The sequence below is a fragment of the Lissotriton helveticus genome, chromosome 8 (assembly GCF_964261635.1).
Source record: "Lissotriton helveticus chromosome 8, aLisHel1.1, whole genome shotgun sequence".
Taxonomy (NCBI): Eukaryota; Metazoa; Chordata; class Amphibia; order Caudata; family Salamandridae; genus Lissotriton; species Lissotriton helveticus.
The window spans coordinates 868,240,563-868,256,902 of record NC_136069.1 but is presented as its reverse complement, the minus strand read 5'-3'; positions in this window follow the sequence as shown (position 1 = coordinate 868,256,902).

Sequence of the window (16,340 nt, the reverse complement as noted above, 5' to 3'; positions counted from 1 at the left end):
CCCGCTCTTCATTATTTGAGTGGTGCACAACTGCGCATGTGCGGGCCCCAGGCCTCTGAGCCTCTTCTTTCATTATTACTCTTAGGCGTTGTCTGGGGGCACTGGCTGCCCAGAGTTTATGCACCCGAGGCCCGCTCGCTTCCCCTCTCCCAAGTGAAGCAGGATCGAGCCTCAATCAGCGCTGCTGCTGTGGAGGCAGTTGGCAGGTAAGGAGGGAGAATGAAAGGGAGCAGTGACAGACAGTCGTGGTGACTGTAAAGTGCCAATAAAAGTGAGGTCTGCGACCCGCTTGCCCGGAGCACTCTTGATTTCACCTCCTTACAGCACTTTATAATACTTTAACCTGTCATCCTGTGACCTGACAAGTTGGGAAAGGGAGAAATATTTTTGTCTTCTATCCAGGTGTTAATAAATGCGGCCACCAGCGTCTCCTTCCCTGGCAGGACTGTTACATGTATGTGGTCCCTGGTGTCTTCTTTCCCTACAGGGCTGTTAAAGGCAGAAACCGGCGCCCTTTTGTATGATAAGACTAATAAATGATCTCGGACCTAAGAGGGGTGTTCCATTTGACACAGTTTCCTGTGCCTTCAAGACCGTATTAAATGTAACACCCACTTTGGAAGACAATAACTGTGTGCTAATGCAGTTCACCTAGAGGGTTCAATACAGTATGCTGAAGGCTGGGGGGTGAAGAGGCGATGACGCTCTTTTGAAATATTTTTGTGAACACTCTTGAAAAAATATGGATGTTTACATAGTAATCCCTAATTAGGTATTGTGTGGGTTTGTTGCAGGCACGGCAGGGTAGAAGGTGTGCCATGTAAAGCAGTGTGTGTTAAACATGTCACTGTCACCACACGTGTTACGTGGTATAGGAGAGTGTTAACTCACTCTTTCTTGCTGGCCCGGGCCACGAACACAGTGTACCCGCAAGGCGGTCTGTGTTCACCAGGCCTCCATTGTGACTTTACATTGGATTTCTATTTCCGAGGCCTTATAGGGCGCACTGCCTCTACCCCTGTTCAACAAACAGTTCCTGTGTTCAGCTTTGCCTGTTGATGGGCTTGGAGGCACATTCGGCCCACTTTCCTTGAGGACAGGGCCTCTTGGACTCAGTGCGGTGGAAGTCGTTCACTGTTGCTAATTTATTTTATCCATTATCTTATGGCCCTTCTATTTCTGCACCCACATTCGGAATCATATTTTGGCGCACCAATTGAGCTAAGACAAATGCATATCTGTGAGATATGGGTGACTCAGGCGTCCCTTATCACATTCGGCAGGGGGTCCCCATCATTTTGTTTAACGCCACTGTACTTGGAACGTGGCATACACAACTACAGTGAGCTACCTGTATCTCGGCGCTGTGGATTGGCAACAGCTCCAGTTGCGACATTTGCATGCCTTTCACATTTGCACTGCTTTGGTGGTTGCTGGGCGGAAAGTGTTCCTAGATTGTGTGTGGACCCTTAATAGAACCTCCTCAAATGCTCTCAGACTGCTTGAATCAGAGATCCAGTCACCATGCACTTTGTCATTACCCTGTTTGCTGGCACTATCATTAACGTTGTAGAATCTGGGGAACCGGGTTCGAGTCTCGGCCATGACGCTGAACATCCTGTGATTCTGGGCAAATCACTTAATTTCCCTGAGCATAACAAAAATGAATGTGTCCTTATGTAACGCAACTGGTGCTATGTAAAGAGCTCTGATACCCTATACTAGGTCAAGTTCGCGCTATATAAAAACTCTGTTAAACACCCATTGCTTTGAACACTACTAGCCGTCTAAACGTGACATCTGAAATGTCTGTACTGGCAGAGGGTTAATTGTGTGAGTACCATACGTCCTGACTCGGGTTGCGTGACTGTGCCTATTGTCACACGTTTCTCAAACATTGTGTATGCGCAGCTCCACGCTAGTGGCCACACAGGTTGAGCTTTCTTTGCCATACACACATGTGGCAAAAACACCACACAAGCCACAACCTGCGCGCATAGGTTCTCTTTCTCACTAACTCTCCCCATCAATAGTCCTGTTCAAATACAAATCCCTACCCTCACGCCTCTTTTGCAGCTTCTCTCCTAGGTGCAGCAACAAACACTGAGTTCACAACTCTGGTCGTCAAGCATCACATTAAACAGTAGCCATGTAGATATGTGACAGCCTGTCTCCTTTTCTCTGACATAGACGCTTCTTTAAACACGATACCCAGTATAGATTGTCCTGGCCAAGTTTCAAACGTGAAGTGTCCTTTGCAGTGACACATTGTTAAATATGACAGACTCCACTGCCTTAGCAATGGTCTCTGTAAACCCGTATTCTATAGGCAAACAGGTGTGTTCCTTGAATATGACACCCAATGTCTTTTACCCTGACATGGGTGGATTTTTACATCTGGTACTCTGCAGCATGTGTCGTGAAACTCGGCAGTGTTTGTAAAATGGACTCAGTCTGAACTGAATACCTCTATTCTCCTCCCGCTGTGTTGCCTTTCCATTTTGGGCCCTAGAGGAAGCGATACAATTATTTTGTTCTCTTTATCTGCTATCCTTGCTTGAATTGATTAGCTCTTGCACATTGTTGTACATTTACACTAAAAGGATGTAAATAGTTTTTAAGATGAAGCTACAGTCACTGAAGTGAAGACAAAGTGTCCCCAACTGGAATAAAGGAATTGCCCAAAGGAAGGCAGCAAAGAAGCTCAAGCTCACTGGAACAAAACTGGTGATCATGTCTATGGGAACAGCGTGGGGAACAACGTGTCTTGGCATACAGAGGGGCTTTTATTATGTTCAAGCCTTTTACTTTTAGTAGAGCATATAGTAGTTTAAATAGATCCCCAAGTTTTTGATGCCACTTGAATCAATAATACAGCTGAAGATGGCTTCTATTTAAAATTGTTTTTCAAATGAGTTGCTTCCCTTCCATAAAGTTTTTGCATTTCATGATCTCATGGCTAGATTATGTAGTGTTTACCTGGATATCATAGACCCTCTTCTGGACACTTGACAGTCACCTACCCAGCCAGACACTGGGCAGAGTTCTTCCTCGTCTCCCCGCTATAACTACTTCCTCCCCTCCCTCCTACGAATTCTTGCAACATTGTTTTTGTGTACTGTACCTTCCTTTGCTCTTGTAACTGATGTAACTTTTAACACAACGATCCTAAATGTAAAGCGCTCTGATACCCTCTTGGGTCAAGTTTGCGCTATATAAAGCCTCTGAGGCTCTGCTCTTTATATTAAATGGTGCAGGGGCTTCAAATCAAAATATTCTAGATTTCTGGGTGGTAGGGCAAAGTAGTAGGTGGTGGACCAGGCCACCGGGGGGGGGGGGGTGGAGGGCCCCCTCCATGTGCTTTGCAGGGGGGCCCCCTCAAGTTTCGTTACGCCACTGCTCCAATGAATGCACAGCCACTGCCAGTAACCCAATTTCCTACAGTTGTGATTCGATAAAAGGGGCAATATATTTATTGCTGTTGTGTTATGTTGTTTATTTTAAGGCAAAAAGTTGTGATTGATGTTTGAAGGTGTGATGATGCTTTAGAAAGTGGTGTCTTCGAAATCTATATGTATCCTGCAAGAGTTGGTGGTTATAAGCTGTGGCTGGGGAGAAAGGCTGCAGGTTTCTTTAACTATAGTAGGGAATATACCAAAGAAGCTCCTTTTTTTATATTTCCTCAGGGATCAATGTTACACTTGCATCTTCATTTTTCTTGAAGCAAAACAGGAGTTTCAAATTGGCTTTTCTCACTGGGAGGATACTAGGGACTGTGCAGTGAGCCACAATAAAGTCCTGCTAAAGCTATTATGTTGGATAATCACTTGCATCCCCACTTTTATCAAGGTATTAGAATGAATAATCAGAAAAGGACATCCATGTTTAATGGTGTCCTTCAACTTGATCTATGCACCCTGTTAGTACGCAGTGGTTAATGTGTTGCTCTACTTACAAACTTGCTAATTTTGTTAGCAAGTAGGGCTCTGGATGTAAAAAGACCTTGCACGTCCACTGAAGACAGTAGCAAGTACTTCTCATTCATATTAGCTGCTGCCTGCATCAGTAGCTTAACATCAGATTTTTCTGTCATCTGTGGTCTGTGTAGCGTGATGTGTGCATTTATGATGTGCTTTGTTAGAGCTAATATTTTCCGTGATTTTTTCCTATTTAGGTTTTATTAATTCAGCTCTTGTGATTTAAAAAAAAAGTTATTTGAAAACATACCTTGGTTTCTTGTTGCCGCAGTGTATGTGTATGCTAAATACCCATAGACCCTTTGGGCCTATTTCCAATCTTTTGACATAGGGCAGTGCTGCAAGCCTTCCTGCTGCGCTGCCCGATGTTAAAAGGAAAGGGCAGGAATGCAGCACACCTATCTGATGCAGCACTTCCTGCCTTTTCCTCCTGCGCTGGTGCACAAATGGCTGCCATGCACCAACGTAGGCACACTTGCCCCATGGTGCAAGGCTTTCTGTGTTTTCGGGGTGATTGTGTTTGTGCCGGAAGGGACACCTTCCTGCAGAAAAACAATCAACGGAGGTGATTTCCTCTTTCTACGTGTGCTGGAGAATGCAGCACACATCGAAAGAGATAAAAACAAGGAGAAATAATGTTATTTCTTGTAGTTGTGCCTCCCCTACGCCACCCCTGGGGAGACATAAGCTTTTGACACAATCCCAGTTTTACGATATCTCGTAAATCTGGGAATGTGTCAAATGCCATGGGTGTTACATGGGAACACCCACCATAACGTCCCATGGCACGCCTCCCTATTGCAGGGTGAGGCAATGCAGTGACTTGCGCTACGTTGCCCCAGTTCATTTCTACAAGGTCATGAAAAGCCATGCAGGGTGGCTTTACATTGCCTTATAGAATTGGCCCTGCAGTGTGCGCCACCAGACCGTCACCAAAAGTGACATTCTGGCAGCACAGGGGCCTTGTAAATGAGCCCCTGAAGCAGGAATCAATATTTTGCATTCATGGAAGAGATTTCACTTTATGGGCAAAGTATTTAGTGAATCAAGTGCTGGATATTTGTAGAGGCCATTCTATAAGTTGGTTGATGAGGAGTTTCTTATTTGATGTTGCCTTTAGTTGATCCTAAAAATTGGCTAAATTCATCAACATGTATCAGTTTGATACATTCATATTGGGGCTACTTTCTGAACAGACTTTTTGTATTGATATTGAGTCTTGCAGTGGAGATGTTATTTATTGTGTAAAATATTCCAACCAAAACAAAGCTGATAATAAAGAACACTAAGCCAAGCAATCAATTATTGGATCGATCAGAAAGGAGGGTAAAGAGAGACCTGTGTGAAGGTGTTGGACAATTTGAGGGCAGACATCTTCAGTCCAGTTGTTGTGTCTCCTGTGAGATTGTCCTGTCCAGATCAGTATTCTTTGCTTGCAACATGGTTTTTCTAGTTTTATTTAGTCCCTGAGACAGGTGGGAGATTTAGGGTTTCTTGTGTGTTCGGCCACTTATTTGAGCATTCTCAATGTTCCTTTGGCTTTGAGTGCTCATGTATCTTTTTTCTCAAAATTTCTTTTGAATTTGCCTTTTCAGGAGTTGGTGAAGATGATTCAATTCCGGCTAGGCCGGTTGTTAAGTGGTCAAAGCTTTTTAGGTCTCGCTGCGATTGCAGGGGCGAAGCCCCTGGTCACAGAGCGAGCCTATTGCGATCGTGTCAGCTTTCAAGGAGTAAAAGGAGTTGGACAAGAGACTGGCACGCGCACGCAGCCTGCCGGAATCGGATCAGGTCGCGCGCGTGAACACGCGCTCCGATTCCGGCAGGCTGTTCAAACAGACAGGTACACACACATACAGAGACCCCCCCGCCGCCACACACACACATACCAGCGCACCTACACACACGCACGCACACACACACACAGACCCCCCGCCGCACACACACACCAGCGCACCTACACACACGCACGCACACACACATACAGAGACCCCCGCCCCCCGCCGCCGCTGCACACATACACACACACACAAGCGCACCCCCCTCCCCCCTACAACTAAGCCCCACTTACCGCCATTCTGAACTTCTGCAGCCTCCGCGGGGCTCTCCCTCGGGCATGGGAGCCCCGCTCTCAGGCACTCCGTGGGCGCGTGCGCGGGCTTCGGAAGACGGAAGTCCCGCCCCACGGAAGGTTTCGGTTTCCTGACTACACTTGTTGTCAGTTGCCTTGTGCCAGCTTACTATATCCAAGGAGTGCTTCGTATAATAGCAATCGCATTAAATATAGGCGTTTCTAATCTTTAACAATATATTCTGCTAATTGACCGCCTGGGCTGGGAAGTTTATTTTAAGGAGTTTCATGCGTTGAGGTAGTTTGAGGCGCGAATCGCATTCGGGTAGCAGCAGGCCACACCATGGGCGCCAGGACATGTTGTATTATCATGAGTCTAGGTGGGAAAGATGTTGGTGTCGTGCGACGGTAATCAGGGAAGTGCTGTTATTTTGTCTTGGCGCGCCCAGCAACTTGCAGCATTTTCTGATGTGTTTTTCTTGCTGATTGCAGCTGTTGCGTTGATTACTCTTAAGGGTCTTGTAAAGCTGGGAACAAAGGGAACAGGCGAAAGAGATCGGGGTCTACAGGGCAGAGTGCCTCACGGCACCCTCGATTTACTGATATGTCTAGGTTTGGTGAAGGCCTGGCTGGACTGCTTAAATCATTTAATAATCATCCCCTCTGTGACTGGGGTGTCTAGGCCTGATGGAGGGCAGTATTGTAGTTGGGACCTGTAAGGATGCATTGTATTGCAGTCCCCTGGCCTCTTGAGAGATGTGCGGCAGCTCTCTTTAGTCATCAGTTGCTTGACCAAATTCTGGTATCGACTAGATTGTTGGTTTTTAGTTTACAATTATTTTATTATTTTTAGCAATATTTACATTATGCAAAAAAATGTGTGTACCGTTGTACATACACCCGTAATTACAGTGTTCACTCACATTGTTCAACTCAGAAGTGCACATATCCCATAACTGTAGCCAGTTAAACTCGTTTGATATTGTTTTTATGGTGGTGTAGCCTGCCCAGTAGCAGGTCTGGATCTCTGTTGGTGTTTTTCCAGCGTGCCAGGTGGCAAAGGTGCTATATAGCCTGTAATGAGTACATCATTAGCCCTGTCCTCTCCAGTAGCAAATATTGCTTCTGTAGGTCGTGTACTACAGTTTTACGGTCAGTACTGAGTTACAATCGTAGCCATTCTGTGTGACCGCTGTTCATCCTAAATTTTTGTTATGCAGTCAATACATAGTCATAATGCGGTTTGCCAGGACGTTCGCCCTTCTCGTTATTTTTTGGCAGAATATTTTATAGTGCTCAAGACTTTTATGTGGCATTGGACACTGCAGTTCAAATTGCCTGGGGTCTTTATCCCGAGAACAACCAGGTTTTCACATTCTCCCTGAATTTTAGGTGATTTGTATGTTTTGTAATTAGGTTACCACGGAAATCCAGAGTTTTGCAGTTTGTACTAAGAACAAGGATCTTCCAATGGCCATTTTTCTATATAAAGGAACTACAAATTTAGTCGCTGATCTTGAAAATATAGTAAAGTGCAGTGCTCTGTTTTTGGGAGTATTGTTGGAACTTTAATTGTATATTCTGGGATCGTTTTTGCAAGGAGTGCTTTTTGGACAACATCTAATGCCTTAACATTTGAGTGTGTTGCTGTTTGTACCAGTGTAATGCTTGAAGCACTACAGTATTGCGCTCCCTTGGATAGAGGTGAAGAAGTAATATTACTGCTCCAATGTGTTCTCCCCAGGGCCCCCAGTTTGATCAGTTCATGTTGCGGGCAATAGGCCCACCCACACAAATGGGATCATGTTTTAATTGGGAAAGTGTGGAAATGCTGAGTTTTAGGAATGTTGTGGATCTTGGCAGATACCAGAAGGTTCCCTCAAAGAAATGTGAGGCAAATGTATGATTTTAGTCAAAGTTTGAAGTTTCCAGGCATTCCTTGCAAGTAAAGGTAGTGGGATCCACGCAAGTCACATGCAAAGATACCACCTTATACATCTGAAGCCATCCCCCTGACATATAGGGTCCCTTAGGGTTCATCCCTCAGCCCCACTCTTTTACAAAATGTTATGACCCCTTTGACTCGTATTATCGAATCCTTTGGGATCATGGATATATCATATGCTGATGACACCTAGCTAATTCTCTCACTGAAGCGACAGCCGTCAAGTTCTGAGCTCAAATTCTAAAAGTGTCTTGCGGAGGTGTTCAATTGAAAGAAACACAACCACCTAAAATGCCACACAGAACAAAACAGAAATGATCCTGTTTGGTAAATCCAACAAGTTCTCTCTAACAAATGGGTGTCTTGAGGGCGTCACGCCCCCTTCCCACCCACCACCACGGCAAAAAACTGGGGATAAGGTTTGATTCTGACCTATCATTCAGGCCACATATTCTTAATATCTTAGCAGCTTGTTTAGCACTGCTAAAAACTTCGAAAAAATGTCTTGCCTTCTTACCTCTATCTGCTTGTAGGACTGTGATGCACGCCCTGATCACTCCGCGACTGGATTAGGGCAATTACCTTTTCATGGTTTTGCCAAAATACCTTATCAAACGCCTCCAAATTAGCCAAAATGCAGCAGCAACGATGGTATTAACGCTTAACAGAAGGAGCTTAGGGTCGCAAGCTCTTTGGACCTTGCATTAGCTCCATGTCCACAAGAGGATCCGATTTAAGGCTTTGACATTGGCCCGCAAAGCCTTTAGAGGCACTGGGTCTCTCTACCTCAGAAAAATCATTGTTCCTCACATACCTAAGAGACTTCTCAGCTCCTCTAATGCCCATTTACTGGAGGTCCTGAGTTAGGATGACCATCAGAGGTGGCAGGTCATTTTCCCTTCTAGCCCCCTTGGAATGGAACCAGCTCCCCCTCTCCTTAAGGATGAAAGAGACCGACTTCCAATTCCGCAAGCATTTTATGACCAGGCTCTTTTCCCGCCATGATTATTAGTCAGACCCTCTTTTACGCACCTCATATTAGAAGCACTCTATTTCTGCAGCACCAAGAAACCCCTTGGGAACACTGAGCGCTTTACAAACACAATAAATATCACACCACCCTGGACTCCCCTGAGTGTCTAGTTTTCAGAAATGGCTGGGTTAGGTCAGTTTCCAAGGTGGCTCCCAGGCCTAAATTCCACAGCCACCCACATCGCCAAAAAGGGATATTTTTCCTGATGAAAATCTGATGTCTCCACATTGAGTTTTGGGGCCTTTCATGCCACAGATGATATGCCAAACCACACCAGTGGGGTACCTTTTTTAACATGAGTAGTGTGGGAACAAGAATTGTAGAACATTTGTTATTATCTATTGAATTTCTCCACATTTTTCTCTTGCAATGATAAGCTAGTGTGGAAGAACGAAGGCATTTTCAAAATGAACTCTGAATCACATGATAGTATGGACAACCCCAGATTCAAGTACACATCGCCATTATTCCTGAACTCAGTATATTGGGCATCGTTAAAAAAACATAGGTTTCCTTCGTACACATTTTTTCTTGCATTAGATTTTAACATATGAATTGCATGGGCAGGACGCAATGAATTATAAGCTGCAGCTGAGTTCCTGGCTCTGGCTGTTGTGTGTTTTTTGACTTCCAACACATTTTGTATATCCCTGTGAACAAAAGGGCCTGACAAATGTAATGGGGAGAGGATGTGGGCTAATGGCTAGGAAGGTCGACCTCAACTCTGGGGATCCGGGTTCGAGTGTCTGCTGCGACGCTCAGCATCCTGTGATTCTGGGCAAATCACTTAATCTCCCCGTGCCTAACAAAAATGAATGCGTCTTTATGTAACACAACTGGTGCTCATGTTAAGTGCTCTGATAACTTCGGGTCAAGTTCGCGCTCTAAAACAAATTGTGTATTACTTTTGTAAATCGTCTTTCGTACAAAAAAAGACAGATAAAAACATTGTCTACCATCTAATGTGACCGCCTGGTACCTTAACTCACGGTCCTCTTTCTGATATATTCCCTCATTCATTCCCTCTACACGGAGACACATACCCTACTTTTGCTTCCATGTGTCCCTGGATTCCTTACAGGTACCACAGACATGGCACGTCTTCTACATGTAATTGATCCAACCTCAGTCTGGCCCCTCCTTTAAACTTCTCTCTCTCCCTTCACTCTTTAGGCAGCAATCTCAATTTATGTAATCTCTCTGTCCTGATGATGACCTCAAAGTATCTAAGTCGACACACAGTAGCAAACTCACAGATCACTTATTTATGTCATGAATGTGTCAAATTATACTTACTCATGCTTAAATATTTGTTAACTTATTGTCCATATGCTGTTTTTCTTCATGTTTTTTCGTGCTTCACTTGCGCCCTTCACTCTTTCCCCATGAGCATAAAGTGTTCACTCTGCACTTTATCTCACTTTATTTCACTTTATTTAAGTAATTTGTATGCTGCTTTCAAGTACTTTTTTGTTTATCCTTTGAGGAAATATATACCGCATAACTGGACCCGTGGTGCCTTTTTTTGTCTTTTTAATTCAGTTACATTTTATGATTGATCATTATAACTGTTACTTGTTGAGACGTTGAACGATACTGCATTTCACCCTGGTCTCAACTGGGTATCCAAAGTTCTCCTGTTCTATAATATTTTCCCTTTTTAGGTCTCGTGGCGTTAACGGCGTGAAAGCGCGGTCTCGCCAGAGACCTATTGTGAGCGACTCAGCTTTCCAAGAGACAAGAGATGGCCACGCGCATCTTCCAGAAGCGATCGGAGTGGGCCGCGCGCGCGAGATCGCGCATGCTGTGGCCATCTCCTGTCTCCTGGGAAGCTCCAACATACACACAGCCACACATCCCACTGCTTTCACACACGCATGCGCACACACAGAAACACACACACACAAGCGCATATACACGCACGCACACATACAGAGACACCCCCCCGCCGCACACATACACACACGGGCGCACACACACACACGAGCGCACCGAGACCCCCCTCCCCCGCCGCCCCCCCTACAACTAAGGCCCACTTACCGCCACTCGGACTTCTGCAGCCTCCGAGTGGTGATGACGTTGCGCCTGACTAAAATATGTTCCTTGGGCTCCCTACGCGCATATGAGCATGCGCCGATTATTAGTTGAGCCGCTCTGCTGCTCGGGCTTTCCGGGCGTCTGTGTTGACGTTATTCCCGTGGGCCACGCCCCCGGTCCCCGCGCAAGCTCGCTGGCTGTCTCCCGGTGTTCGAGTAGCCGCCACCGCAGCTCTAGTGACTGTCACGGATCCCCCTTCACCTGACCCCCCCCTCCCGCACTCACAGATATGGCGGCGTCGCCCCCCGCATACCCACCCCGCGGGCCAGGTCTAGCCCGGATCGGATACTATGAGCTGGAGCGGACCGTCGGCAAGGGTAACTTCGCCGTAGTGAAGCTGGCGACACATATCGTGACTCGCGCAAAGGTAAGCCCCCTTGCAACCCCACACCCAAAGGTGAACTGCTTCCTAGGCAGACCTTCAAACTTCACTTTCCAATCCTGGGACTCCTAACACCGATAGATGAGTAGACTGGTTAGTGCCAAGATGAACCCATCAGTGTACCCCCTGGGGTGATGGGAGAGTCTGCAGTATGACCATTGCACTTCCTACAGAGGCATCCTGCTGTAGAGCCTGCCTGTACCTGTGGACCCTTGCTAAATGATCAATAGATGTATGCCCTGGTGGTCTCTTCCTTTTTTTGCTACCTGGCTAACACCTATGCACACAGACCTACACCAGCTAGCCTCCAGCTAGACAGTTAATTCGAACAGAGATGTGAAACTCCATGCAGAGACTCTGCTCCCGTCAGCCTTCTCTTCCCTTATTGGACACATTCCCATAGAGTGTACCTGCAGTATACCTCTGTAAAGAGTTAGTAACAGAGACTTGTACCAAGATAACCTCCTGTACCATGCTTGAGGTCGGTGGTTGTGAGGTGCGGGAATGCAAGGGATGGATTGGCACCTTGCCATATTGCCCTCTCGTATTTTTTCCTGCTAGCATCAATGACAGATATGTATCCGTAGACAGGTTAGTGTTGAGGTGAGTCCCAGTCATTCCTACTAGATGTGAACATGTGAAGACACTGCCTTCACCCCACTCACTTCCGTGCATACACCTTGCACACATCAGCAGAGAATATAGAGGCTCACGTGCGTGAGGTGCATCAACAGAGCTGTGTGAATAATAACAGCTGTGAGCCCGTGCCTGAGGTGCATCCTCAGAGCTGTATGAATAATAACAGCTGTGAGCCAGTGCCTGAGGTGCATCATCAGAGCTGTGTGAATAATAACTGCGCGCCAAATCAAAGGAGAGAGTGAGGACCATGTAAGCTAGTCCGAATCCCCAGGATTATATGTCAAAATCAATAAGGACTAGCTAAGTTAGGGGAGGGGGGAAGAGACTCAATGAAGTACCCGTGCAGGTAAACACATTGGTTTGTTCATGAAGCCCTCACCCACCAACCTAGTTGGTGGCATGCTTCATCATCGGGCCCACCGCAGTGACACTGAGTGTGTCCCGGGTGTGCTACGACGCCAGATTACTGCGGAGCTGGTATATTCGCTGAGTGTGCAGTGTAGTGGGTGAGAAAGTGAAGGGTTAAAAAGCTATACAGTGGGTCCCAGTACCCGAGGGTAAATGGATAAACTTTAATTACTGGGCCCCTGTTAGCTGCTAAAAAGGCAACCTGACGTTTTGGAGTGCGAATTATGACCTCCAGCGTCCTGTGTGGTCTACATGTTTCAGCTAGGCCTTTTTTAATTTAAAACTGGCTTTCCTCAGGACCAAGTGAGTATGTGAAAAAGGTGTAGAAAAATAAATAAAATTACTAAATTATAGTGATTGTGTTGTATTGCTATGTGTCGCACTCCCTAAGGTGCGTTATATGTTAGAGGGGGATTCCCTCTTGCTTTACTACACATAACATATAGGACATAGACAGACGTACATGGTAGAGTCATGTTAGCATGATATGATGATTTCCACATCATTGGCCGACTTATAAGGTGGGTGCTCGACCTATATTCGGCTAGGGTGTGGCGTGGGTTTTATCATAGAACCGATTGTTGTGGTGGTGAGCTAAAATAGCGGATAATAGCATGGTGAGCGACAGGTAAGTAAAATGCATTTTCCTCACACAGGCTATTTGCTGGAAAAGGCTTCCTTGGGTCACCTGGCAGAGAAAGAGACCCTGAAAGAAGGTTATGAGAGTGTTTGTTTACATCCGACCTGTAGGGAAAAAGAAATCAACAGCTTACCCCAATCGCTGCAGTCGTGGTATTACTCATGGAATTTCCGGTCTAGATCCTCCTTGGACCTATCGTCCTTCTGCGGTGCCCGAATGAAAAACTGAGGCCCATCGGTCGTGTTTAAGTAGCCCCGTTTATTGCTTTCACCTGGGTAAGTATGGAAATGGAAGAAGGGATGCGCTCGCGCTATGTGCCTCGTCATTCTGCAGCGGAGCGCATGCGCAAGGGACCAGTGGTTGTCGTGCATGCGTGCTGCAGTGCAAGGTGGGCAGAGAGTGCCTCCGGGTTTGCGCATGCGCATTGATATGTTTGAAGACTGTTACTGGCAAGGCCGGGGGGCAGAAAATGCCCATGGTTGAGAGGTTAAGCTTACTCGGAAGACGGTATCATACCATCATTTAAAAAGTATGTGTACAAGGTTGTACACAGAGGTGACTACATGTTTGCTTGGGCGCTAAATATGATGCATGAGGGTGTCTAACTGTTTATTGGCGCGAGTAGTTATGCTGGGATGCACAGTGGGTAGAGAAGAGGTTGGTTGAGATACATGGCATGGTGTCAGTATTTGGGAGCTCCCGTAGCTGTGGCTAGCGGGGGCTGTACAAGAGTGGATTCCTCAAGGAGTAAGTGAATTCCACGGAATTGTGTCGTTCAAGCCCACTGTGTGGGTAGAAAGTCTGTATATCCAGCGTTGTTCTTTTTGAAGGAGGTGCTTTTCATTGGTTTCTGTCACATCAAACTGCTAAATGACAGTCCAAGAGAAGTCATTAGGGGTGTGGTTATGAGACAGGAAATGGTCCGTCAGTTTACTTATGTTCTTGCCGCATCGAATGGTGCTCCTGTGTTCTGTCATTCTGGTTATGACTTTGCGGGTAGTCATCCCGATGTATCTTAGGCCACATCTACAGGTTATCAGGTATACCAGGTTGGACGAGTTGCAGTTGGTAAATTGACGCTGTGTCCATGTTTTGCCCAGTTCCAAACTGAGGGTTTTGGACGGTGATGTTAAGTGGCATACGCTACAGTTGTTACATGGCTGGTGGCCTGTGAGTTTTGGTAGGCCCCAGTCGTTGAGGATTGTGTTGTCGGCCGGTGCGGGGTTGTTCCTGGGCCTTGTCTTGACAAGCTGATCTTTTAAGTTTTTTGCTCTTTTATACGCAAAATGTGGTTTTTCCCAGTTTCTGGTGCCTGAGTTAATGATCCTCCAGTTTCTTTGGATAATGTTGGAAACCTGGTTGGATGCAATATTGTATGTTGTCACACAAGTGAGAATGGGTTCCTCAGGTGGTTTGACGGTGGTTTCAAGCAGTGCCTCCCTATTTTGGTTTCGTGCTCTTTTACAGGTAGTTCTAATTATCCTGGCGGGGTACCCTCTGTCCTCCAGTTTGTGAACTAGGGCGGTGGATTGTTGCTTGTAGTCCTGGATGTTGCTGCAGTTGCGTCTGATACACAGAAATTGCCCGTAGGGAAGGTTTTCCCTCAGGGGTCTTGGGTGGAAGCTGTCAAATCTAAGGAGGGAGTTCCTTGCTGTGGGTTTGTAAAAGGTAGTGGTAGTTAAGCCATCTTGGTCTGCTTTGATGTTGAGGTCCAAAAAGGGTAGTTCAGTTGGACTGCTAGTGCTTGTGAATCGTAGGTAGGTGCCCCGACTGTTGATCCAAAGTAGGAAGTTGTCCAGTGTATCCTGGTTGCCTTCCCAGATGATGAAGATATCGTCAATGTAGCGACGCCATGTTTTTATGTTGGTTAAGTAGAGATTGGTAGGGGGTTGTATGTGGGTCTGTTCAAAATGGGCGACATAAAGGCCCGCCACGCTTGGGGCAAAAACGCTGCCGATGGAAGTACCATTGGTCTGCAGGTAGAATTTTCCCTCGTATTCAAAGTAGTTTTCTTTTAGCGCAAGGGTGGCAAAGTCAATGATGAAGCTGCGAGGGGTTTGATAGTTCCAGGTGTTTACCATCAGGACATCTGGTAGTACCTTCAGTGTGGCGTCTTGTGGCAGGCTGGTGTATAGGCTCTCTTTGTCAAGTCCGACAAGGAGTTGAGTTGCCGGATCGAAGCTGGTGTCCTTGATGATGTTGAGAAGGTGTTTGGTGTCTTTGATGTATGATAGTGTCTTTTGAACCAGGGGGTTGAGGAAGAAATCACAGAATCGTGACAACGGTTCTAGAACTGATTGGATCCCAGATACAATGGGCCTCCCTGGTGGGGGAGTGACTCCTTTGTGCACCTTGGGGACTGTGTAGGAGTACGGGGTTCTGGCGTTTTTAGTACAGACGTAATCCGCTTCTTGTTTTGAGATTTGTTGTGCATCGCTGGCATTTTTAACCAAGAGGTTGATGGTGTTGCGTAGCTCCACAGTGGGATCTTTTTTGAGGCATTTGTAATTCCTGGTGTTGCTCAGGAGTCTGCGGCACTCCTTGTCATAGTCGGTCTTGTCCATCAGGTCTATGCCTCCACCCTTATCCGCAGGCTTGTTAATGAGGGATGGGTCATTCTGTAAGCGTTTGATGGTTTCGCGTTCTCGGTGGGACAGGTTGTTAAAGGTGTTCCTGTGTTGCAGTTCGTCTACGTCTGTGTATTCTGCCTGTTCAAAGGTAAATATTTCTACTGGAATGCTGGCTGGTGGTGGGATGAAATTGGACTTCAGTCTGAGGCCTGTTTCATTGGGGGTCTCATCGTGATTGTTGCCTGTGTTTTCTTTCTTTTCAAAGAAAGCTTTGAGCTTGAGCTTCCTGAAGAACTCGGCTAGTTCTACATGTAGCTTGAAAGTATCAAGTCTGGTTGTGGGGACAAAGGAGAGGCCTTTGTTCAGGACTTCCGTTTCCTCATCTGAAAGCTGTGTGCTTGAGATGTTGAAGACTAATGGGCTGGTGGTTCGGGGGGGGATACTATTTGCTCGGTCCCGCCTGTTCTCTGGATTTGTTCCTTGTGTTGGAGCTCACTGGTTCCTCTTCCGGGGCCCATTGGACCTGTGCGGTGTTCCTTCTCTTTCCGCGTGGTCTTCGGCCCTGGGATAAAAAAGGATAC